At 33.0% G+C, this 23,691-nt stretch overlaps 1 protein-coding gene and 1 pseudogene across 2 annotated transcripts in view; both read right to left on the bottom strand.

Moving 5' to 3' along the window:
* Ccdc91 (coiled-coil domain containing 91) overlaps positions 1-23,691 on the bottom strand; it is a 347,370-nt gene that overhangs the window by 302,744 nt on the left and 20,935 nt on the right. The gene's annotated exons all lie outside the window — the stretch shown is intronic.
* On the bottom strand, positions 15,970-19,744 carry LOC131423870 (mortality factor 4-like protein 1; annotated as a pseudogene).

Below are 23,691 nucleotides of genomic sequence, written 5' to 3'. Positions count from 1 at the left end.
CTTATTACACAGAAAATATTTTTAAAAAAAAAAATCAAGATATTCTAGAACCTGAAATACACCTGCCATTCCAAAAACATGAAAAAACCCACCAGACTTTTAGAATATCAAGTCTTGGCATGCAATCTCAGATTTCTTCCCCAAACAGCTTGTTACAAGTGAACAGGAACAAGCTGTACTGAGGATGTACAAAGATATTTCGTTAGTTGTTTGCCTAATCAGTTATTGAATTTCCTACCATAAGTTAAGAAACCAAATGTAAGTTAACAGGAATCTGTCTGCAACTATAAAATCATTTTATGTTATTTGGCCTCAGAAGTTTAGAGCCTATGGAAAGTCCATTGAAAATTTACCAGGCACATTAATGCTAAAATATTTTGTTTGCCTTGTGAAGCCACATCAGATTCCAACCCATGAAGACAGGATTTCCAGTTTATTTCTCTCAATCCACATGTACAAAATACAAAGTTACAACACAATAAAAGCCTTGTTAAAATTCTGTAATAGTAGCAAAAATATTCACCACAGAGCTCTAATTCTTAGGAATCCCTTAGAGCCTCTGGTCTAGGGTCCCATCCATAATAAACATTTCAACATCTAAATTAAGTACTCACACACCCAGGCTCACGTTGGCACTCCAATATAAGAGTTCTTGCTTTACGATGGACACAACACTGTAAGTTTAATACATAATGGCATGATTTCTTAAGAAGACTATGATGACAAATACTATGATTATTGCAGAACTTAGTAATTATATCATTCATATTCAATTCTTTACAAAAACTGGCCTCATGCTTCTTTACAGACACCTATTCCAAGTGACTTTAAGAATTTAGATTGTCATACAGCACTACAAATTGCTGCAACCTCAACAATTCAGAAACATCAAAATCTCATATTAACTTTTGTCCCTAATAGTGAATACCACTATGCATTAATACTATGCACCCAATGCTATACAGAATTCAAACTGCATGTCTTCACTAACATAGTGAATCAAAGTTTTAAATACTATGAAAAGCCAATAAGCAAAACTATTCCACCAAACATCCTTAACCAGAATATTTGAAGGGTGAAACATTAAGGGTTAACAAAGTTTTCTCACTTAGGCAGAGAAAATTTTTTGAACTTAAGAAGTACTTTCTATAATATACTAGCCAATTTCCCTGCTTTAGGAAATAAATTACAGAATGATCCCAAGTGACATATTTATCTTTTATATGTGAATGGGATATAATCAGGGAATGGACTGGATATGTCCATAGGGTGCACTGAGATGTCCATCTTTCCACTTCTCGCCCTCTCTACTACCATGCAATGTTAAAGTAATACGTGTGGTTAAAGATTCATTTCAAAAAAGAATGAAAAGTTTAGCCTTGGTAAAAAAGTTACCAAAGAAAAGTAAAAATACATATGTTAAGATAAAACTGTTAGTTGACTTAATGAAAAGCTCTAGTCCCACAAAGCCTACAGTAAGTGGCATCTCTTAATTTGCCAACCCAACATCCTTTCTCCCAACCTTCTAGCCTTAAGCCCAGGCAATCAACACAGCCTGAGCAAAATAAAAATAAAACATGTGCCCAGTCATAATAATTAATCCAACGAATAGGAAATTGACTCAATCTGGATCAATCATCCCTTCCCTGGGATGTTTCCAAACTAGAGACAAAAGAGGGAAAGCCCCATTTCTTTCTGATCACAAAACTCTCCTCACCTACTAAGCTCTCAACTCAAGTGCTTTATTTTACTTCCTCAAACATGCAAGTTAAGTCCCACTTCAGAAATCTTGCCTGAGCTAGTCCCTGGAATGTTCTTGCCTCCTAATATTTGCATGGCTGGCTATTTTTTCATGTGATTCAGATCCCAGCATTAATGAACCCTTTGGACAAAGGCTTTTCTCAAAAGCAGGAAAATATTTACTGTTGCATCATTCTAATTCTCTGCAAATCACTTATCCCTTTAATTACTTCTTTTTAATACTCATTGCTATATCTCTAGCACCTAGAACCGTGAGTGGCACAGAATATGTACTCTACTCATATTTTTCTTCAGTAAACAAATATAGAGTGAATAGATTAGCCTAAAGCCAAAAGGAGGCAAGGTTCTTATCACAAAGAGAAGCCAGTCAGAAAGAGTGAAGCTATCAGAGAAAGGCAAAGAAAAATGTAGAACTATTAGAGGTATCTGAAAGTCTTCAATAATCCCCAAGACATTTTCCAACCCTGTACATAATACAGTTTGATTATTTACATAGGCGGCCTTTAAAACGGTGTATATACATCTCCCTAGGAAAAGGGGGCTGTGTAAAATAATCCATCAGAAGATGAAAAAAAATACCACAACATGTGAAATAAAATACATTTATTTTTGTATTATCCTTTGAAAAGTGCTCTATTTCTGTCTTTCTTGATATACCTACCACTACATTCATATGTGTATGTACAGATAAATATACTCATACTGAGAATGCATTCTGAAAAATGTATTTCTGATAAAATAATAATTAAAAAATCTGGAAATAACCAATGTTAATAATCAAATTAGTTTTTCTCTAGCTAACAGGTTTCAGGTTTTTTACATGTATAACTAAAACATTTCTAAACTATGTTTAACGTATATTTGGTGTTCAAGTACTTATAAATATGCTGAATACACAAACTAACCCTTTATGGCTCTGGATCTTAGACAAAGGAAAGCTTAAAATGGGCAGATTTCAAATCTGTATAAAAATTACTTTCTAAGATTTATACCTGATAAGAAGTCAGTACTACATATCCAACTATATTTCCCACTTCTGGTCAGGTTGAAGCACAAGCCTGATAACCATTAAAAAGGATACTTAGGACAAGATTTCTGCATTTTGAGGTAATCTATATAACAAATATTAACTGAGGGAACATTAAGAGCAAGGGTTGCAGTGAAAAATTAAATTTAGCTATTATCTCCTTGGAGATCACAGTTTAATGGAAAGAAAGGCTTACAAGTTATGGTAAACACAACATGTCTATGAACATGACACAATGACAATAGAGAACAATGATGATTTACTCTGCATGGATGAGGATATCTAATTTGAATACAGAAAAATAAGTAACAGCTAATTTTCCTGTTATGCAAGAAAGATAAGGGCATTCAGATCTGCAGGGTCAGTTATACATAGTATAAAAAGCCCAAAATACCACAAATAATGTGGGATTTTTAGATAATAAGGTACCTACGGTAGAAGAATACCTACAAAGCCACTAGACAGCTGGCTTACCAACTATATTAAAAATGGTCATGCTAAGGAGTTGGACCCACTGAATAATAAAAATAATCACTTTTTATAGTATATAACTTTTTACCAGACACATATCTAAAACATCAAAACACTATTATTTTTAATTCCTGGATGATTCCTAACATCATATCGTCTTTTTCAATAGAGAAACTTAGTCTAGAGAGAGATCAAGTAATTTCCTAAAATCACACCTGCATTAGTGGCAGTGATAGACATCACTATAAGACTCTGAGAAGGAGTGAGATAAGTACTTTGAATAGGTGACATGTATTTTGGGGAAATGGCTATAAGGTAATGTGAATGATGGTGTGAAAGCAGAATTGGGTAGTTTTAGGGAAATCAATGCAACAGAAAAATGCAGTCATCCAAGTTGAGCTACCTAAGAAATGAGACTAAGAAAAGGAAACCTTAAGAATCCCATTCATTTTGAAGCTTAAATGAGTGGACAATAAAAGCAAATCTAGGTGAAATGAAGCACATAGAATGGAGTAGATGGGGTATAATACATACAGGTTAGTCAATGTAGACACATTGAAAGCAAGGTTTCAATAAAAGAAAGACCAAAAAGGAAAAGGTTTAATAGGAAGTTGACTAGAAAGAGGCAGAGTTCAAAAGAGAAGTGTAGAGAAGTGCTAACATAATGTTTTCTCTGATATAAAGAGGCTGACTCATAGTGGGGTAGAGAGGGCGAACATGGAAAGAATAGATGAATTCTAGATAGGGAAGAGGGGTGGGAGGGAAAGGGAGAGGCAGGGGATTAGCAAAGATGGTGGAATGTGATGGACATCATTATCGAAAGTACATGTATGAAGACATGTAATGCAAAAAAAAGTACATATATAAAGACATGAATTAGTGTGAACATACTTTATATACAAAGATATGAAAAACTGTGCTATATATGTGTAATAAGAATTGTAATGCATTCTGCTATTATGTATTTTTAAAACTATATCAATTAAATTTTAAAAAATCATCAATATTTATCAGCAATTAAAAATTTAAACCAGTACAACAGATCTACACCAAGGAAGATTATAATGAAAATGCCTAGCATATAGAATAAGGATAAAATATTAAAAGCCGCAAGAGAGAGGAATCAGATCACATATAGGGGGAGACCAATTTGTAACTGAGCAGATTTTTCAATCCAGACCCTCAAAGTCAGGAGACTGTGGAACAACATATACCAAGCTCTGAAAGAATATGGATGACAACCAAGAATCTTATATCCAGCAAAACTAAGCTTTAGATTTCATGATGAAATAAAAACTTTCCATGATAAACAAAAGTTAAAAGAATTTACAACTAGAAAGCCTGCAATAAAGAATATCCTCAGCAAAATATTCCACGAAGAGAAAATGAAAACCAATGATGAAAATCAGCAGAAGCAGGTACACTAAAGGAAAATCTAATCAGAGGAGAAACCAAGTCATGTTAAATGCCAAAAATAAGTAAAAATGGCTGAGAATACAAATCATGTCTCAATAATAACCCTGAATGTTAATGGCCTAAACTCACCAATCAAAAGAAATGGACTAGCAGATTGGATCAAAAAAAAAAAAAAAAAGACCCAACAATATGCTGCCTCCAAAAGACTCCTCTCATAGAAAAATACATCCACAGACTGAAGGGGTTGTGAAAAAGTATACCACTCACATGGACTGCAGAAGCAAGCAGGAGTTTCCCTCCTCATATCAAAAAAAAGTAGACTTCAAGGTAAAGTCAACCAAAAAGAATAAAGAAGGATACTACATACTGCTCAAGGGAACCATGCACCAATAAGACTTAACAATTATACATATATAGGCCCCAAACAATGGAGCAGCTATATTCATCAAACAAACTATTCTCAAGTTCAAGAGTCAACAGATCACAACACAATAATTTTGGGTAACTTTAACACACCTCTCTCACCACTAGATAGATCTTCCAAACAAAAGCTGAACAAAGAAACTACAGAACTCAATAATAATACAATCAATAACATAAGATTTAACTGACATAAATAGAATATTCCAACCTTTAACGAGAGAATATACTTTCTTCTCAGCAGCACATGGATCCTTCTCTAAAATAGACCATACACCATGCCACAAAGCAACTCTTAGCAAATATAAAAATGTAGAGATACTACCCTGCATTCTATCATATCATAATGGAATGAAATTAGAAATCGATGATAAAATAAGAAATAAAATCCACTCTAACACCTGGAAACTAAATAATATGCTACTGAATGAACAATGGGTTACAGAAGACATCAAGGAGAAGATAAAAAGTTTTTAGAGGTGAATGAGAACACAGATACAACATATTGAAATCTCTGAGACACTATGAAAGCAGTTCTAAGAGGAAAGTTCATTGCATGGAGTTCATTCCTTAAAAGAAAAAAAAAGTCAATACAAATGACTTAACACTACATCTCAAAACCCTACAAAAAGAAGAACAAATCAACACCAAAAATAGCAGAAGACAGGAAATAATCAAAATCAGAGCTGAAATCAAGGAAATTGAAACAAAAGAAACAACTGAAAAACCTGACAGAACAAAAAGTTGGTTCTTTGAAAAAATAAATAAAACTTACAGACCCTTAGCCATGCTAACGAAGAGAAGGAGAAACTCAAATCACTAAGATACATGATGAAAAAGGAAATATCACAAGAGACACCACAGAAATACAAAAGATCATTAGAAATTATTTTGAAAACCTGTACTCCAATAAAATAGAAAATATCGAAGGCATTGACAAATTTCTAGAGTCATATAATTTGCCCAAATTGAATCAGGATGATATACAATTTAAACAGATCAATTTCAAGGGACAAAATAGTAGATGCCATCAAAAGTCTACTAAACAAGAAAATCCCAGGAATGGAAATGAGGAAAACGACCACATTTACAATAGCCTCAAAAAAATAAAAATAAAATAAAATACTTGGGAATAAACTTAACAAAACAGGTAAAAGATCTACATAATGAAAATTACAGAACCCTAAAGAAAGAAGTCAAAGAAGACCTTAGAAGATGGAAATATCTACCTTGCTCTTGGATAGGCAGAATTAATATTATCAAAATAATCATCCTACCAAAAACACTATACAGATTTAATGCAATTCCGATCAAAATCCCAATGGCATTCCTCATAGAAATAGAAAGAGCCGTCATGAGATTTATCTGGAAAAATAAGAGACCCAGAATAGCTAAAGCAATCCTTAGCAGGAAAATTGAAGCAGGTGGCATCACTATACCAGACCTTAAACTATACTACAGAGCAATAGAAACAAAAACAGCATGGTATTGGCACCAAAACAGACAGGTAGACCAATGGTATAAAATAGAGGACACAGAGAGTAACCCACAAAACTACAATTATCTTATGTTAGACAAAGGTGCCAAAACATACATTGGAGAAAAGATAGCCTCTTCAACAAATGGTGCTGGAAAAACTGGAAATCCGTATGCAACATAATGAAATTAAACCCCTATCTCTCACCATGCACAAAACTCAACTCAAAGTGGATCAAGGACCTAGGAATTAAACCAGAGACTCTGTGTCTAATAGAAGAAAAAGTAGGCCCTGATATTCATCATGTAGGGTTAGGCCCCAACTTCCTTAATAAGACTCCTATAGCGCAAGAATTAAAATCAAGAATCAATAAATGGGATGGACTCAAACTAAAAAGTTTCTTCTCAGCAAAAAAAAAAAACAATCTGTGAGGTGAATAGAGGGAGGTGAATAGAGGTAATCTACCTCTTAGGAGCAAATCTTTACCCCTCACACATCAGATAGAGCACTAATCTCTAGGGTATATAAAGAACTCAAAAAGTTAAACATGAAGAAAACAAATAACCCAGTCAACAAATGGGTCAAGGATCTAAATAGACACTTCTCAGAAGAGTATATACAATCAATCAACAAATATATGAAAAAAATGCTCATCATCTCTAGCAATTAGAGAATGCAAATCAAAACTACTCTAAGATTTCATCTCACTCCAGTCAGAATGGCAGCTATTATAAAGACAAACAACAATAAATGTTGGCAAGGATGTAGGGGAAAAGGTACACTCATACACTACTGGTGGGACTGCAAATTGGTGCAGCCAATATGGAAAGCAGTATGAAGATTCCTTGGAAATCTAGGAATGGAACCACCATGTGACCCAGCTGTCCCTCTCCTCGGTCTATACCCAAAGGACTTAAGAACAACATACTACAGGGACACAGCCACATCAATGTTTACAGCAGCACAATTCACAGTAGCTAAACTGTGGAACCAACATAGATGCCCTTCAATAGATGAATGGATAAAAAAATGTGGCATATATACACAATGGAATATTACTCAGTAATTAAAGAGAATAAAACCATGGCATTTGCAGGTAAATGGATGGCACTGGAAAAGATAAAGCTAACTGAAGTTAGCCAACACCAAAAAAAACCAAATGTAGAATGTTTTCACTGATATAAGGAAGCTGATTCATAGTAGGGTAGGGAGAGGGAGCATTGGAAGAATAGAGGAACTCTAGACAAGGCAGAGAGGTGGGAGGGTAAGGGAGGGGGTTAGAAATGAAGATGGAATGTGAGGGACATTATTATCCAAAGTACATGTATGAAGGCACAAATTGGTGTGAATATACTTTGTATACAACCAGAAATATGAAAAATTGTGCTCTATATATGTAATAAAAATTATAATGCATTTCATTGTCATATAAAAAATTAATTTAAAAAAATTTAAACCAAGTAAATAAAATAAATCTCTGTAAATCTTCACAAATAAAAAACAAATGGAAATTAATAGATATATTTTTCATGCAGAAAATCCTAATAATTTATGTAGCTTCTTTACCCTCAAGGAAGTAGAAAATAACTTCTCACCTCTAAGTGTGGTCTCAGTAGTGACTTCCTTCCAAAGAGTACAACATATTATAGAGGAAAAGAGGAACAATTTCCCAATGGAAAAGCCTGACAAAAAAACACCTCAGTCAAAAGATCAGAGTCAACATTAATAGTAAGTACGTCATGTTAATAGTATGTACTCAGAAACAATGTGATGAAATGGCACTTTACCTCTGCGTCTTCCTCCAAACCCCATAACTTCAATCTAATCTTGAAAAAACCATCAAACCAATTTTGACTAAAGAGCAATCTATAAAATGCCTGACTAATTCTGCTCAAATCTATCCAAATCATCACAAATCATTTTTTGCAAATATAAAACCATTCTAAATTAAAAAAGTAATTTTTTAAAATTAGGCTAAGAGTAAAACCATACAACATCATTAATATTAAAGGGATGTATGTAGAGGAAAATACATCAATAAAAGAAACTTAAAAGGAATGATCAGAAATATAGAAAGATATTTTATAATAAGGTGATAATTTCACCTCCTTTAGGTATATACTCAGAAATGGATTGCTGAATCATATGGAAGTTCTATTTTTAATTTCTTTATGAACTTCCACACTGTTTTACACAATGGCTATATCAATCTACATTCTCTACAACAGTGTACGAGGGTTCCCTTTTCTCCATGCTCTTGTTATTTCTTGTCTTTGTTATAACAGTCATTTTTACAGGCTGAGATCCTCTCTCTTCATGTTCTTAATTTTTAAAAAGTACATATAAACAGAGACAGAGAATGAAATAGATACTACAAGACAGGAGGAAAGAGGTAATTGGGAGATACAGTTCAAAGGATACAAAACTAAAGATGTATAGGATAAACAAGTGATGTATAGGATAAACTATGATCTAATATACAACAAAAGAACTAAATTAATTGTACTGTGTTAGAAATTTTAGATTTTAGCTGCTGTTGTTACAAATGAGTATGTGAGATGATTGATATATTAATCTACTACTGTAACCATTTTATTATCTGTAAGTATCCTATAACATCAGTTGCATACTTCAAGCTTTACTCAACAAAAAAGAAAAATAATAAAGGAAATAAATGAGGAAGGAGAGAATTATTTCCAGGCAATAATAAAGAACAAGTGTACAAAGACAGAAATAGGTCTAATAGAATCAACAAAAATGAGGAATGATGAGGATCATTTGGATTTATGAGCTCATCAGTTTTGAAAAAGAGAGAAGTAAGTTCAGTGAAGCTACAAGGCCAAAAGGTAAGTCAAAATGTGGTTTATGATGCCTTATGAGTCATGACTTTATGAATCTTTTAAAAGATTCTACTAGTTTCTATCTTCCACCTTCCTTGAATACACATTCACTTAGTTTCTAAAACCTAATCCTACATGGAAGTGCTGTAACAACATATTAGAGATTAGAAATGCTATAAAATCTTGAGATGCATCAGATATAACATTTTCATCTGGAAATTAACAAAAAATTCCAAATTCAAACTGGCTTAAATAATAGGAAATATATGAATAGTATCTCATAACAAGAAATCCATAGGTAAAAGTGGGTCTAAGCACTACAAGTCAGAGCTTTGAAAGTTCTCTGATTCCTTAAGATCGGGCCTTTTATATAAGTATCTTCATGTATACACTAATAGCAAGACATCAGAAATATTTTAAGACTATGATCTGCATATCCTTGAAACTTTCCACCAGGAAATAAAGGGAATTATCATATTTTATTTAGACTTCTAAGAATCAATCCTAGAATGTAGAATGAGGTCCCCTTTCCCTGAGTCATGGAAAGGAGAGCTACATACCTAAATAAGAGGGGATCCATTAGAAAGATAGTGAGGAAATGGTTAATGTTAAAAGTCAACACAGTTTTCCTAGATTGAGAACTTTTAAAAATTACTCTAATACAATGAAAAATAGGCTTGAACAAAATAAGGGCAACATAATGTCCTCCTTCAACCTCAAAGACTATCAGTACAATTTGACAGGTCAAATGGGGAAATACTGTCAGAATTTCTAAGCTTTTCTCATCACTTTTATTTGTATTGCAAAGATAAAATGTGTTTGGGTATTTTCAAACCAGAAACCTATTATATTTTTAACTTTAAAATTCTTATTTTAACGGGGACAAAAGATCCCAAAATAGTGGAAAGAACACTAGACTTGGAGTCAAGTACTAGGCTCTAGTCCTAACTCTTCCACTAAATTACAGTGTTATCATAGATGTCACTTAATGTACCTAAGGTTCATATTTCTCCTATGTTAACAAGTAAGGAGAGGTGATCTCTCAAGCTGAGAGATCTTACTTCTGATTAAGCTTATTTCTGATTAATTCTAAATTAGAAATAACACTCACTTATTAACTGAAAGATTTATGTAGACTATTTTAACTTGTAATTCTGGACTAGCCAAATTCTAAAGATCTTTTCCAAGACTATGGGCTGATGACACATGAAGTTTTTTCCTAAAAACTTCACTTTCACAAAAACTTTCACTGTGGCCAGAAATGTAAACAGCATGATGTTACAGCTTCTGAAATAACTCAAAAATTTAATTCAATTTCTCTTTAAACCCAAATTCATTATTAAAAGGTTGCAGTATACCTTCAGATGCAAACCCTTACTGCTGGATAGAGGAACGGAAAATGACAAGAAACCTAACCACTTTGAAATTCAATTAAAGACAAGATTTCTAACCACTAAGCCTAAATGAGGAAGAAGATGGAAATCAAATCACAATGAAAAAACTGGAATTAAAGTCACAATCAAAAATGGAAATTTCTATACAGAGTGAGAAAGAAGCAGGGGCAGGGGCAGGGGAACTACTTCCCCAAAGCCAGAATGTATGCCTAGAAGAAATTAAACCTAAAAGTCTCCTGGGTTTCTCTTAAAGACTGTTGATTTACACAAAATAGATAGGAATAATTTCCAAAAACAGGTTGGTGACAGTGAAAAATGGGATAGGAAACCATTACCATGCCCTCTCGGAACCTTAGATTAACAGATTTTGGCAAAGCAGACACAAAATCATATGGGACGACTCTGGATGAAACCTGATGACTTTAGCCAACAGTATTATGACCTGAAGTTGGTTCATCTCAAAATTATTAGTAATGAAAAATACTTACACAGGATACACATGACTGCCAGGAAAAAAAAATACACTTCTTTGAAACAGTTTTTTTAAAAACAACAAACCACCCACAGAAACCACATGGGCACAAAATGAAATGATTCTGGTCACTGATTTGTGGAGTACTTAAGTGAAAAATTCAGCTTTAGGCTCTTTTTATGAGACTAGAAGATCATCCATAAAAATACCTGATTTGGAGTTACCAAGAAGTCAACACAAACGTATCTCTAATGATCTAAGTTGCAAGATAAAGTCATTTTCTCCAAGAAGAACTTTACAGTTTTAAGAAACTACTTTTACTTCTCTTAAGAAGATATTTCTTTTCCTCACAGTAAAAATCTAAAGCTTAAAATCTGGTTCTCAAAATAAAATGAATAAAATCTTACTCAAAGTGCTTAACATTATAATAGTAATGATCTGTAAGTTTACAACTCCTAAAATGGTCAGTTTCAAAACCAAGACTCCCTGTTATCAGTACCATCATCATTAATGGTGGCAGTATCATGAATTTGATACTCTAATAAAACATTATATCAAATACATATTTAAAGGTAAGTTTTAAAAGAGGAATGAATAAATATAGAGGAAGGAATAGTGTCCAGGAAACAGGCAAAAGAAGGCAGGAAATGAGTGGCAGGTAGCTGCTTTGGAACACTAGAAACTAGGCCAGGAACACTGAACAAATAAAGAGAACCAGAAAGCAAAGCCAAATGAAACCAAAACACCAGCAGGTAGCACTGCCTAGGGTAACATGCAAATTCTATCTAAGAATTCATTTAGACATGGAAATATAAGAGGAGTACTAGATATGGTAACAAAAAAATTGAAAATCTATTTTTAACCTCAGTATCATGAAAAGACCATTCACTCCTCTGAGTAAATAAGAAAAGAAAAGAAAAAAAACTTATTTAACCTTGGCCCACATGTATTGTCCCTACAGGAGATAAGAACACATTAAAAGCCCAGCACCAGGCAAGAGCTACAAGTTCACACCTATCTACACACACACTCTTTACTATGCTTTTAATTTCCTAAGACAATGTCATAAAAATGGAATTTTTTTCCTTCTGTCTTGGCTATATGTAAGGTACTGATTTTTTCCTTGAACACGCTAGCAAAGTTCAACTTGTCAGAGCCTGCATAACCTTAAAGAACACATATAATTTCCAAAAGAAATAAAAGAAGAATGGAAAAATAGGTAAGTTTCCAAAAGAAACTATTTAAAATTATACATATCTATAGTCCTCATCCTGTAGAGATGATGTTACTGGCAATATCTGTTACCACCTGCATCCTAAAAAGACCATAGTATTAAGAGCTATCCAAATGTAATTATAGATATCTTATACAATGTAGCTCCAACACAACAAAAGAATAATAATGCCAAGCATGGAAAAGCCCGGGATTGTCACCTACACAAAAAGAATACTGTTCTGAAGAAAAACGAGATTAGAATCATTTCATAAAATGTAGAGGGAAATCTTATAACTTTATAAAGCTAACTAACCAAACAGCAAAATAATTTTACACCAAAATTCTTCATGTTATGGGTAAAACTACATGTTTTCTAAACAGTTGCTAAATACAATGATATATTATGATACATAAATTAGTAATGTCTGGTTTCTCAAGGCTTACTAAGGGTAGGAAGTGATAGGTCTGAAACATGGGAAATCCCCAAAGTATAAGATGAATATCCCCAGAGTATAAATTTTATGCACAGATTTAATGACAGGTTAAGGGAAGAGTTTTACTTAATATACCATATAAATTATAAAGCAGAATAAAAGATGAATAGAGCAAATGCATAATTGAATTGCACATTCCCTACATATCACCAGTAGCTTAACACGCAAATAGATATCTTCACAACAACTCACACTCAACTCACAGTCTCTTCTGCAATGTGGTTACTTAAATATAAAAGCACAATAAAGGCTGGAGGAAATTTTAAACTACAGTACACAAATAGCATTCTACTTCCAACAAAAATGGAAACAGAGGAACCAGATTAACTTCCCATCTAAAACAACCAGAAAACTGAACAAACTATATGAAATAATGGTTTTCAAATTTTGGGCATCAGGACAGAACTTTAATTCCTGAAAGAAAAGAAACTGCCAAGCTTGCAAACTAACCCAGAGCACATGATGGGGCAGTTTAAGCAAAGCTGGTCTCTCGTTGAGTTGAGTACACAGAGCTAAGAATTTACAAAGCATCTAGAATCTGCAAGGCTAACAATCTGAATTTAAGGTTCCAAAGACAGAAAGATCTTACCAAATTTGGGGCTGAGTACCAAACTATTCACATGAGAGAGAAAATTACCCAAAGATGAGGAAAACACACACACACACAAATGGAAAGAACAATACTAGAAGCTGAAATATTGCTGACAGTAGTCTGTATTCCTACCAGTAAAAGTCCACAAACCTTATAATACATGATGGAGTCCTCAGAAGGGTATCTCTTTAATCTCAGGAGGGGCTATACTAGAATTAAAAGGAAGGTTGTTCTGGAAGGACACTAACATATCTTAAAAGTAAGGTTCGAAATATTCCAACAGATTCCAGGCGATACAATGAAGAGTCAGAACAAAACACAATTCTACTTAAAATAATACAACAAAATTCAGCAATCAAGAAGATACAATTCAAAAATATCTGGCCTATAATCAAAAATTAAATGCAAGCTGGGAACAGAAGCACATGCCTATAATCCCAGCGACTCCAGAGACTGAGGCAGGAGGATTGACAGTTCAAACCCAGCCTTATCAATTTAGCAAGGTCCTAAGCAACTAAGCAAGACCCTATCTCTAATACTCTAATAAAATATAAAAAAGGGCTGGGGACATGGCTCGATGGTTAAGTGCCCCTGGGTTCAATCCCTGGTTCAAATTAAAAAAAAAGTTAAACACATATAAAGAATCAGCAATGAAAAATAACAAGATCATGGCATTTGCAGGGAAATGGATGGCATTAGAGTAGATTATGCTAAGTGCCGAATATTTTCTCTGATATAAGGGGAGTGACATAAAATGGGGTAGGGAGGAAGAGCATGAGAAGATTACCACTAGATAGGGAAGAGAGGTGGGAGGGAAAGGGAGAGAGAAAGGGAATTGCATGGAAGATGGAAGGAGACTCTCATCGTTATACAAAATGCATGTATGAAGATGTGAGAAGAAAAAAAAGAATTGCATCATCTTAGATTGGGTAGAAAGAAGTGATGAGAGGGGAGGGGAGGGAAGGAGAGGGAAAAGGGGGAAAGGAAGGACAGTAGAATGAAATAGACATTATTATTGATGTGTGTATATATGTGACTGCATGACCAATGTGATTCTGCAACCTGTACACTCAGAATAATGAGAAATTATATCCCATCTGATTCAAATGTATAATATGTCAAGGTCATTGTACTGTCATATATAACTAATTAAAACAAATTTTTAAAATTTTTAAAAAAGAATCAGGAAAACATGACCTATTACCAGACGATAAATCACTCAGTAGAAACAGACACAAACATGAGAATGTTTTATATCTTAAGAAACAAAAAGGACAAGAGGTATGGAAGACATGAAAAAGACTAAAATGGAATTTACAAAGAAGAACTTCTAAAACAAAAAAAGTGAAGGACAGAATTAATAGCAGATTAAACATTGCAGAAGATCATGAAGTTAGAAAAAAACAGCAATAGTGACTATTCAAAATGAAGTACATAGAGGAAAAAAAATACCAAGAAAAAACATGGAAAAATTTCAACTGGACTAAAACATGTTCAACTGGAGGTCATCCCCCAAAATGGAATATAGAACCAATTATTTGAAGAAATACTGTTGAAAATTTTCTAAATTTCAGGAAGCTATAAACCATGAGATCCAAGAAACCAAACAGCAGCCAAGGAGACTAAACATAAAGAAACTGTGCCAATGTATATTATATTCTACTTGCAGAAAGCAAATAAAAGAGAACATTTTTAAATAAGTCAGAAAAAAGAACACATTACATAAAAAGAATTAAAATAAAAATAAAAGTAGAAATCTTTTCAGAAATCTTATAAACCAAAAGACAATGGAGATATATCATTAAAGTATTAAAGGAGAAAAACATAAGGCAGGGTAAAAATTCTTTGTCAACAGAAAATATCTATAAAATTTGAAGAGGAAACAAAGATTTTTTTCAGACAAACAAAAGGTGAAATAATTACTTGCTATCAGATCTGCACTAAAAAAAAGATTTTAAAGAAATTTCTTCAAGGGAAGAAAAATGAGAACCAATTGAAATTTGGATCTTCACAAAAGGAATCAGGAGTACCAGAAATGGTAAACATGTAGATAAATACATAAATTTTTAAAAGAAAACTGACTATATAAGACAAAAATAATAATAATGCATTGTTGGCTTCATAGAGGATAGAATGTATAGAATTAGAAATAAAGTATATGTCAATACAATAAAAATGAGAAATAAAACAGAAATATATTAATCAAAGTTCTTAAACCATATATAAAAAATGGAATAATAATTATAAGTAGTCTAATAAGTGAAAGATATACTTATTATAGACCCTAGAGCATATAATTAATTAGTTAATTAGTGAAAATATATATCTAGGAAGCCCACAGTGGGCAAAAAATGAAATCATTAAGGAAAGGGAAAAAGTTTGAACTGCAATATGTAAGGAAAAAGGGAAGAATGGAAAAGATGAGAAAAGGGAAATAACTAGTAAAATGTTACATTTAAATTCAATCATAATCAATGCATCAAATATAAATTAAAAGCAGGTAAATTAAAAGCAAGTATTCCAGAATAAATGAAAGAGTAGGACTCAACGGTACTACATAAACATGAAACTCACCACTTCAACTATAAAGACAAAAAAAAATGAGAGAGAAAAACCTAGAGGGCTGACAAGACATGCCATATAATTACTAATCAAACGAAAGATGAATTACATATATTCACTCAGGTAGGTTAGGCCTCAGATAAAGAATATTACTAGATAGACATTTCATATTGCTAGTTTTATTCGTCAAGAAGACTTTTTTTAACTTAAAGAAAAAATTTATTGAAGATTTGAAAAACAATTCCTAAAAGATTTGACTTTTCCAGAAAACTGTAGCTACACAATGCATTGCACCTATCATATTAAAACGTGCGTAAGACACAAATACAAAAACCATGAAACAAGCCACCATTCTTCAATAATTTGAGCAAAGATATAATATCTAAGGAACAACATGGATGACTTGCGAAGGATGGGCTCTTTACTTTAAGCACCATTAAAAAAAAAAGGAGCACAAATGGATAAGTGTGTTCAGTTACATTCACTGAATTGAACCTCTGGCACTAGGAATCAGCATTTTGTCATATAGCATTAACACATATTATAAAAGTGCATAGTGTCAAAGGAATAGAACCACCAGCATTCAAAAGCAGCTTTGAGGCAAACATTCTACAGCAAGTCTCTCTGTTGTCCATCATTGAATACACTGGTGGCAACTCTGAAGTGAAATTAAAAGAAAGGAAAAAAGGAGCAGTAACCCCTTTTATTTTCTGTTTAAATTCAAACAGAAAATAAACATCAATTCTGTTATACACTAACATCTTCAAAGTACATCATTTGTATAAGAGAAAGACTAAGAACAAAAATTGTGTTTACAGAGATCCAAACACAAGTGAATGAAGAACATCTCCTCACACTGCTTTCCAATGGTATTCAGGAGGCGTGACTTCATAATTGCTGACACTAAACAAAGTTGCAGAATTCTTTGCCAGGTACTTGAGGAAATCATGAAGATAATTCAGTAATAAAGCAAAGCTCTTCTCATCCAGAGGTGTATAGGCCAACATTGCTCCAATTCGTACAAATAATCTCAGTAGATGCTGTGTTCCATACACCTGGGCATGGGTGCATCAGGATGATCTGCAAGGATTTCAGCATACTGTGGTCTCTCACATTTGTAGAGCAGCTCAGTGCCCAGCATTACATTGAAGTATTCTTTTATTCCTGCCACAACTTCATTAAAAGCATACTCCTTATTATCTGTGTTTAATCGAGATTTCTTGTAATTTGCATAATCCTCAAGAATAGAATCCATATTTTTCTTGCAGGAAGATAAAAGAGCTGTTTTTGTCTGGTAATTAAGTCCCAGTCATCATCAAGCCCTGGTTTTAGCTCTTAAGGAATCTTTACTTTAACTTCAACTATGTTCATAAATGTTTCTTCATTTTCAACAGTAGGATCTACCTGGGCCCTTTTCTTCCGAGGAGGCTGACGTGTCTCATTGGTACTACCATCATCTCCATTTCCAGGTGTTTTCTGTTTGTTCTTTTTGGTTTTTCACTTCAACATTTTTCTGTTGCAGACCAGATGTCTTCTTTCCTGGAGCAGCCCCTCTCATGTTCCCCTCTGCATACTGCTCCTGGATTGGCTTTTTGGAGTTCTCCCTGTTTCTGCAGATTGGTGTCCACGTACTTGAGCACTCTGCTCTCTGGAACCCATTCATCCCAATTTTTATTCCAACCACTGTAATGTATAAAGTATTTCACTTGTTTGTCCTTTGTGGCAACCTTAACGCATTCTGCTTCATAAAGGAGAGGCTCATGAAAGCACAGCACTAACACACCCTCCTGGAATTTCAGCTTTGGGTCCTGCTTGGGCACCATTTATAATGATTTGCCGCCTCCTCCTTCTCCCACCACCCCCGAATACCGCCTCCTACTCTCTACCCCACCCAACTTCGCATCAGGCACACTGTCAGGCACAGCCGGCTCTACATCCTGGGCCTCATTTTTCGTCAAGAAGACATTAAAACCCCTGAACATGCATGCATCTACAAAAGAAACTTCAAACTGCATGAAACAAATATGCTATAAGGGGGTGGCATCAAAACAGAGAAGATGACCAAGGTAATAGAACACAATGCACAGAGATAAATCCACAAACCTATAGCCCTCTGATATTTGACAAAGGTGACAAACATGTAGTTATTTTGGAGAAAAGATAACTTTTTTTTAAATGGTGCTGGGATAACTGAATATGTAGAAAAATGAAATTAGACACCTATCTCTCACTCTGCACAAAACTCAAATCGAAATGGCTCAAAGGCTTAGGAATTAGAACAAAAACTTTACAACTGCTAGAAGAAAACATAAGGTCAACAATACTCCATCATATAGGTACTTGCACCAACTTCCTTAATTAATAAGACCCCCAAAGTGCAAGAAGTAAAACCAAGAATCAATAAGTGGGATGCCATCAAATTACAAGGCTTCTGCATAGCAGCTGAGTAGAGCCATTAAGAGCATGAAGGAAACCATTAAGAGCATGAAGAGAAAGACTACAGAATGGGACAAAATTTTGGCCAGCTTCCCCTCTCATAGGGGATTAATATCCAGAATATACAAAGAACTTAAAAAACTTAATACCAAAAAAACAAATAACATAATAAAGGGCAAAAGAACTAACCAGAAACTTCTCAAAAAATGACACCCAAATGGCCAATAAGTACATTAAGAAAATGTTTAATATCTAGCAATCAAGGAAACACAAATCAAAACTACACTAAGATTTCATCTCACTCCAGCCAGAATGGCAATGACCAAGAATACGACAACAATAAATGCTAGCAGGGTTGTGGGGAAAAAGTAAACTTGTGAATTGTTGGTAGAACTAAAGAGTAGTACAACCATTCAGGAAAGAAATGAAGATAATACCAAGAGTGATTCCTCAATGTATCCACCATAAGGCCCAGCTCTTTGGGTATTTTCCCAAAAAAATCTAAAAGTGGCATACTACAGTGACACAGCCACTGTTTACAACAGCACAATTCACAATAGCTAAATTATGGAGTCAACTCAGATGCCCAGCATTAGATGAATGGATTAAGAAATTCTGACACACACACACACACACACACAAAATGGAATTCTACTCCATGGCATTTGCTGGTAAATGTATAGAAATGGAGAATATCATGCTAAGTGAAATTAGCCAAACTCAGAAGCTCAAAAGGTCAAATGTTTTCTCTCATCTTCAGAAGCTAGAATAAAATAATGGAAAAAGGGAAAGAAGGGTAGGATAACATAAAGAACCAATCAAATACAAATTAATAGACAAGCAAAAGAAAGTCTAGTAGAGTAGAAAGAGGAGAATGAGAAAGGGAAGGGAGGACAGAAAGAAAAAGGGAGAGGGAAAAGGGGAGGATCATGAACTGAAATCAATCTGCATGCATGTATGAGTTTATTGGGATGAACCCAACTACTAATGTATAACTGTAAAACTCAAATAATAAAAAAGAAGCTTCAAAATGCATAAAACAATGAGTGACAAAACCAAGAAGACAAATCAACAACCATTGGTAGAGACTTTTACACTTCCAAGTAATTTAATGATAAAATAAGTAGAAATACACACACACACACACACACACATATATATACACATACATACTATATATATTAATTTAAAAATAATGTACATATATATTTTATATATACTATATATCACATATTTTACAACTATCAAATATTATATATATATATATATATATTTTCTTTTACATGTATACATACGTATGCATTCATTTAGAAGACTTAAACAGTATTATCAAATATGATCTAGTTGACATTTCTAAAAAAATTCTACCCAATCGGGGTAGATTAGGCATTCTTTTCAAGTGCATATCAAACTTTCAAAAATACATGATATTCTGAACCATAAAACAAGTCTCAATTAATTCAAAAAACTGATATTATAAAAATTATCTTCTCTAATCACAGAAAAAAATGTTAAAGAAGTCTAGAAAGTACTAAAATAACAAAAAAAAAACCCTTCTAAATAAACCATTATAATTTATAAGATAAATTAGAAGATATTTTGAAGTAAATAAAATTGAAAATATGTGGGCTGCAATGAGCATAATGCTTTAAAAGAAATTTATAAATATCAGATGCTTATATTTGGTGAAAAAAAAAAAGACTCCATAAGTGAGACTTAAGATTTCTCAAGAAACCTGTAAGTGTATTCAGATACAGCACATTAAACCCAAAGTAAACAGAAGGAAAAAAATAATGAGAAACAGCCATCAATAAAATAAAAAATATAAAAATAAATTGATAAAACTGAAAAATGTTTTTTTCTAAGGATTAATGAAATTAAACCTCTACCCAGGATGATAACAAAAAAAATGATATGAACTACTGTTATCAGAAATGAAAATTTTACTATCAGAACATTTCTAAAATTATGCAGATATTAAAAAGATAGGGGAACATCTTGCCAATAACTTTAACTATATACATGATATGGACAAATACCTTGAAAGATAAAACTTCCAAAGATGGCTCTAGAAAAATTAATTAGTGATTAGATCTCTGTCTATTGAAGAAGTTCATTTTCTTATTACTTTTCATAAAGAATAAAAGAGGCACAAAAAGACTTGCTGGGGAATTCTATGAGACAGTCAAGAAATAAACAATATAAAGTTTTCAGAAACTATTCCAGAACATAGAGAAATGAACTAGTATTTGATATTATTCTGATACCAAACCAACAAAGACATTGCAAGAAAACAGAAAATAACATCCTCCACCAACACAGATATCAAAATTCCTAATAAAGTAATAATAAATCACAGCAATGCATGTAGAGGATAACAGAACATGACAAGTGAGTTTTACTCCAGGAATGCAAAGATGGTTGAATATTCAAAAATAAACCACCATGAGTCACTCTGAGAAAACTCCCATGATCAACTCAATAAATGCAGAAAAATAAATGTCTTCAACCAGATTCCTTTTAAAAGGGTATATAAGTTTTTTTCATATAAAGGTAAAAAACTCACAACTAATATAATATTTAATGGTCCAAAACTAAATGCCTTTAGCCTAAGATCCTGAAGAAGGCAAAGATGTATGCTCTTACAGAAGTTCTCCCTAGTGCAATACGAAATACAAATAAAATTTATATAGATTGAAAAAGAAATTAAAATATACATATTCAGAGACAACATGATTAATTTACATAGAAAACTTTAAGAAGCTGACTAAAAGATTGGTTGAAGAATACAAGGTCAATTTTTTAAAAATCAGTTAATAGTTCTACATACAGCTATCCCTCAATATACATGGTGGATTAGTTTCAGGCCCCTTTACAGATACAAAAGGCCATGTATTCTGATATGGTATAATATTTTCATATAGATTACACATATCATTCTGTACACTTTAAATCATCTCTACATCATTTATAATATTTAAAACCATGTAAATGCTATTGTTATGTTTTATTTTTCGGACACAATGACAAGAAAAAAGTTTGTACATATTCAAAATGGACATAATGTTTTTTAGAACATTTTCAATCTAGTTGAATTCATGAATTGCAGAACTCATGGAAAAAAGAGAACCAAGTATACTAGAAGCAAATAATTGAAAACTAAGTAAGTAATACCAATATAATATCATAAAAATTTTGAAATACTTAGGGATAAATCTAATAAAATATAAGCAAACTTATATATGAGTCAGACAATGTTTTTGTTCATTCTCTCTAAACTGATATAGACAATATAATGATTTATATGTAATTATATATCATTTAATTCCCAACAGGTTTTATTTCAGAAGTCATCAAGGTTTTTTCTAAAATATATTTAAAAAATGAAAAGAAGGTAAAAGTCAAAATAATTTTGAAAAAAAAAGGTTCATAGTACCTAATTATGAATCTTACTATAAAGCTAGAGTAATAAAGACCATATGGTAAGAACGGAGTCAAGAAATGGCCACCTATATATGCCATAAAACTCCCAAGATAATATACGATGAGAATATGCTGAGAGCCATAGCCAAGTAGGAATGATGCATGGCATTTTTGGTTGAAAGGTGACGCCAGCAAGCCATTGAGATGGTATGATTATGTTAAGATCTGCATTCAATTGTATATTAGACCCCTGCTGTCCACCTAGGCCTGCTACTTTGGAGCTCTAGTGGGACTCCAGGAGAGTTACCATTGGTTGGGGAAGTATGGTAGGAGGGATTTCCAGAGGAGGGATTTTCCTGTTGGTGTAGTGTGGCCCGGGAAAACGCTGCGTGTGTGATTCAGCATATTTCCCGGGAGCGTGCGTGGCATTGGCGGGAATTTCAGAAATAAAGTTTGTTCCTGCTTGATTGGCTTATGATTTTGTGCCCAGCCAGACTGCGGCAAGAATAGAATGATTTTTTAAAATAACTGGACACTACACATAAAATAATAAACCTTGATATTAAAATGCTATCCGTTTTTTAATTAAAACTAAGAATGAAACTACAAAATCTTTAGTATACCATATTAAAATCTTTAAGACCATTGGTTAAGCCAAGATGTCTGAGAACACAAAAAGCACAAACCAAATTTGATCAAGGAAACTTCATCAAATTAAACACTTTTGTTATTCAAAAAGCATTTCTGTCATCCTCACTTCCAGAGTCTGAATATAAATAAATAAATAAATAAATATATATATATATATATATATATATATATATATGGAGTGACATTTGGAAAACTACTTATATAACAGGTTATTTTTGATGCTGCTGGTTCCAGGATCACTTTCTGAGAAACACTAGTTTTCAGATCAATATGTTAACAAAGATGATGGCTCTTAGCAAGACTAAAGATTGTTTGGCTGCTACTCACACTATACTAGCAGCTCCTTCCTAAAGGTTCACTACCCAGTGAACCAAATAAAGGAAACAGACTTTAAAATACTGAGTGTCTAGGGAAATAATGTGGTACTTCTTTAAAATATCAAACATAGAAATACCATCTCCCAGAAAATAGTATAATCACACAAAAAAATAAAATAAAACTACTATAAAACCTAGTGATTTCACTTTTGAGCACATACCAAAAGAACTAAAAGAAGACATTCAAACAGATGTTTATACACCCATGTCCATGGCAGCACTATTTGTGATAGCCATAAGGTAAAAAACAATAAATAAACAAAATATGGGATACACATACAATCAAATATTCAGCCTTTTAAAAAGAATGAAATTCTGATACAGAAATATACTATAAAGGAACCCTAAGCCATGATGCTAAATGAAATAAGCTGGTCACAAAAAAAGAGCACAATTGTATAATTATATGATTGTATAAAGTATGGAAATAATTTGTTATAGTTGCTCTTCTTTTAGAGAATACACAAAGTTCATTAATTCATCACATATAAGTATCCAAAAAGATGGCACAACTTTCTTAATTAGAATAACCGAGTTCTGTGATAATTTTGAGGTACAATGTATCCTTTTTATTATCAAAACATGTTCAAATAACTGAATTGCAGGAGAAATGAAGACATGTTCTACTTACAAAATGACTCGACATATTTCTAAGACTGAGAA

This window comes from Marmota monax, unplaced genomic scaffold (assembly GCF_021218885.2).
Source record: "Marmota monax isolate L192 unplaced genomic scaffold, Marmota_monax_Labrador192_F-V1.1 WCK01_AAM20220418_F8-fsc00012, whole genome shotgun sequence".
Lineage (NCBI taxonomy): Eukaryota > Metazoa > Chordata > Mammalia > Rodentia > Sciuridae > Marmota > Marmota monax.
Note: the sequence above shows the minus strand (reverse complement) of the source record. Positions and strands in the feature narration are given on the sequence as shown.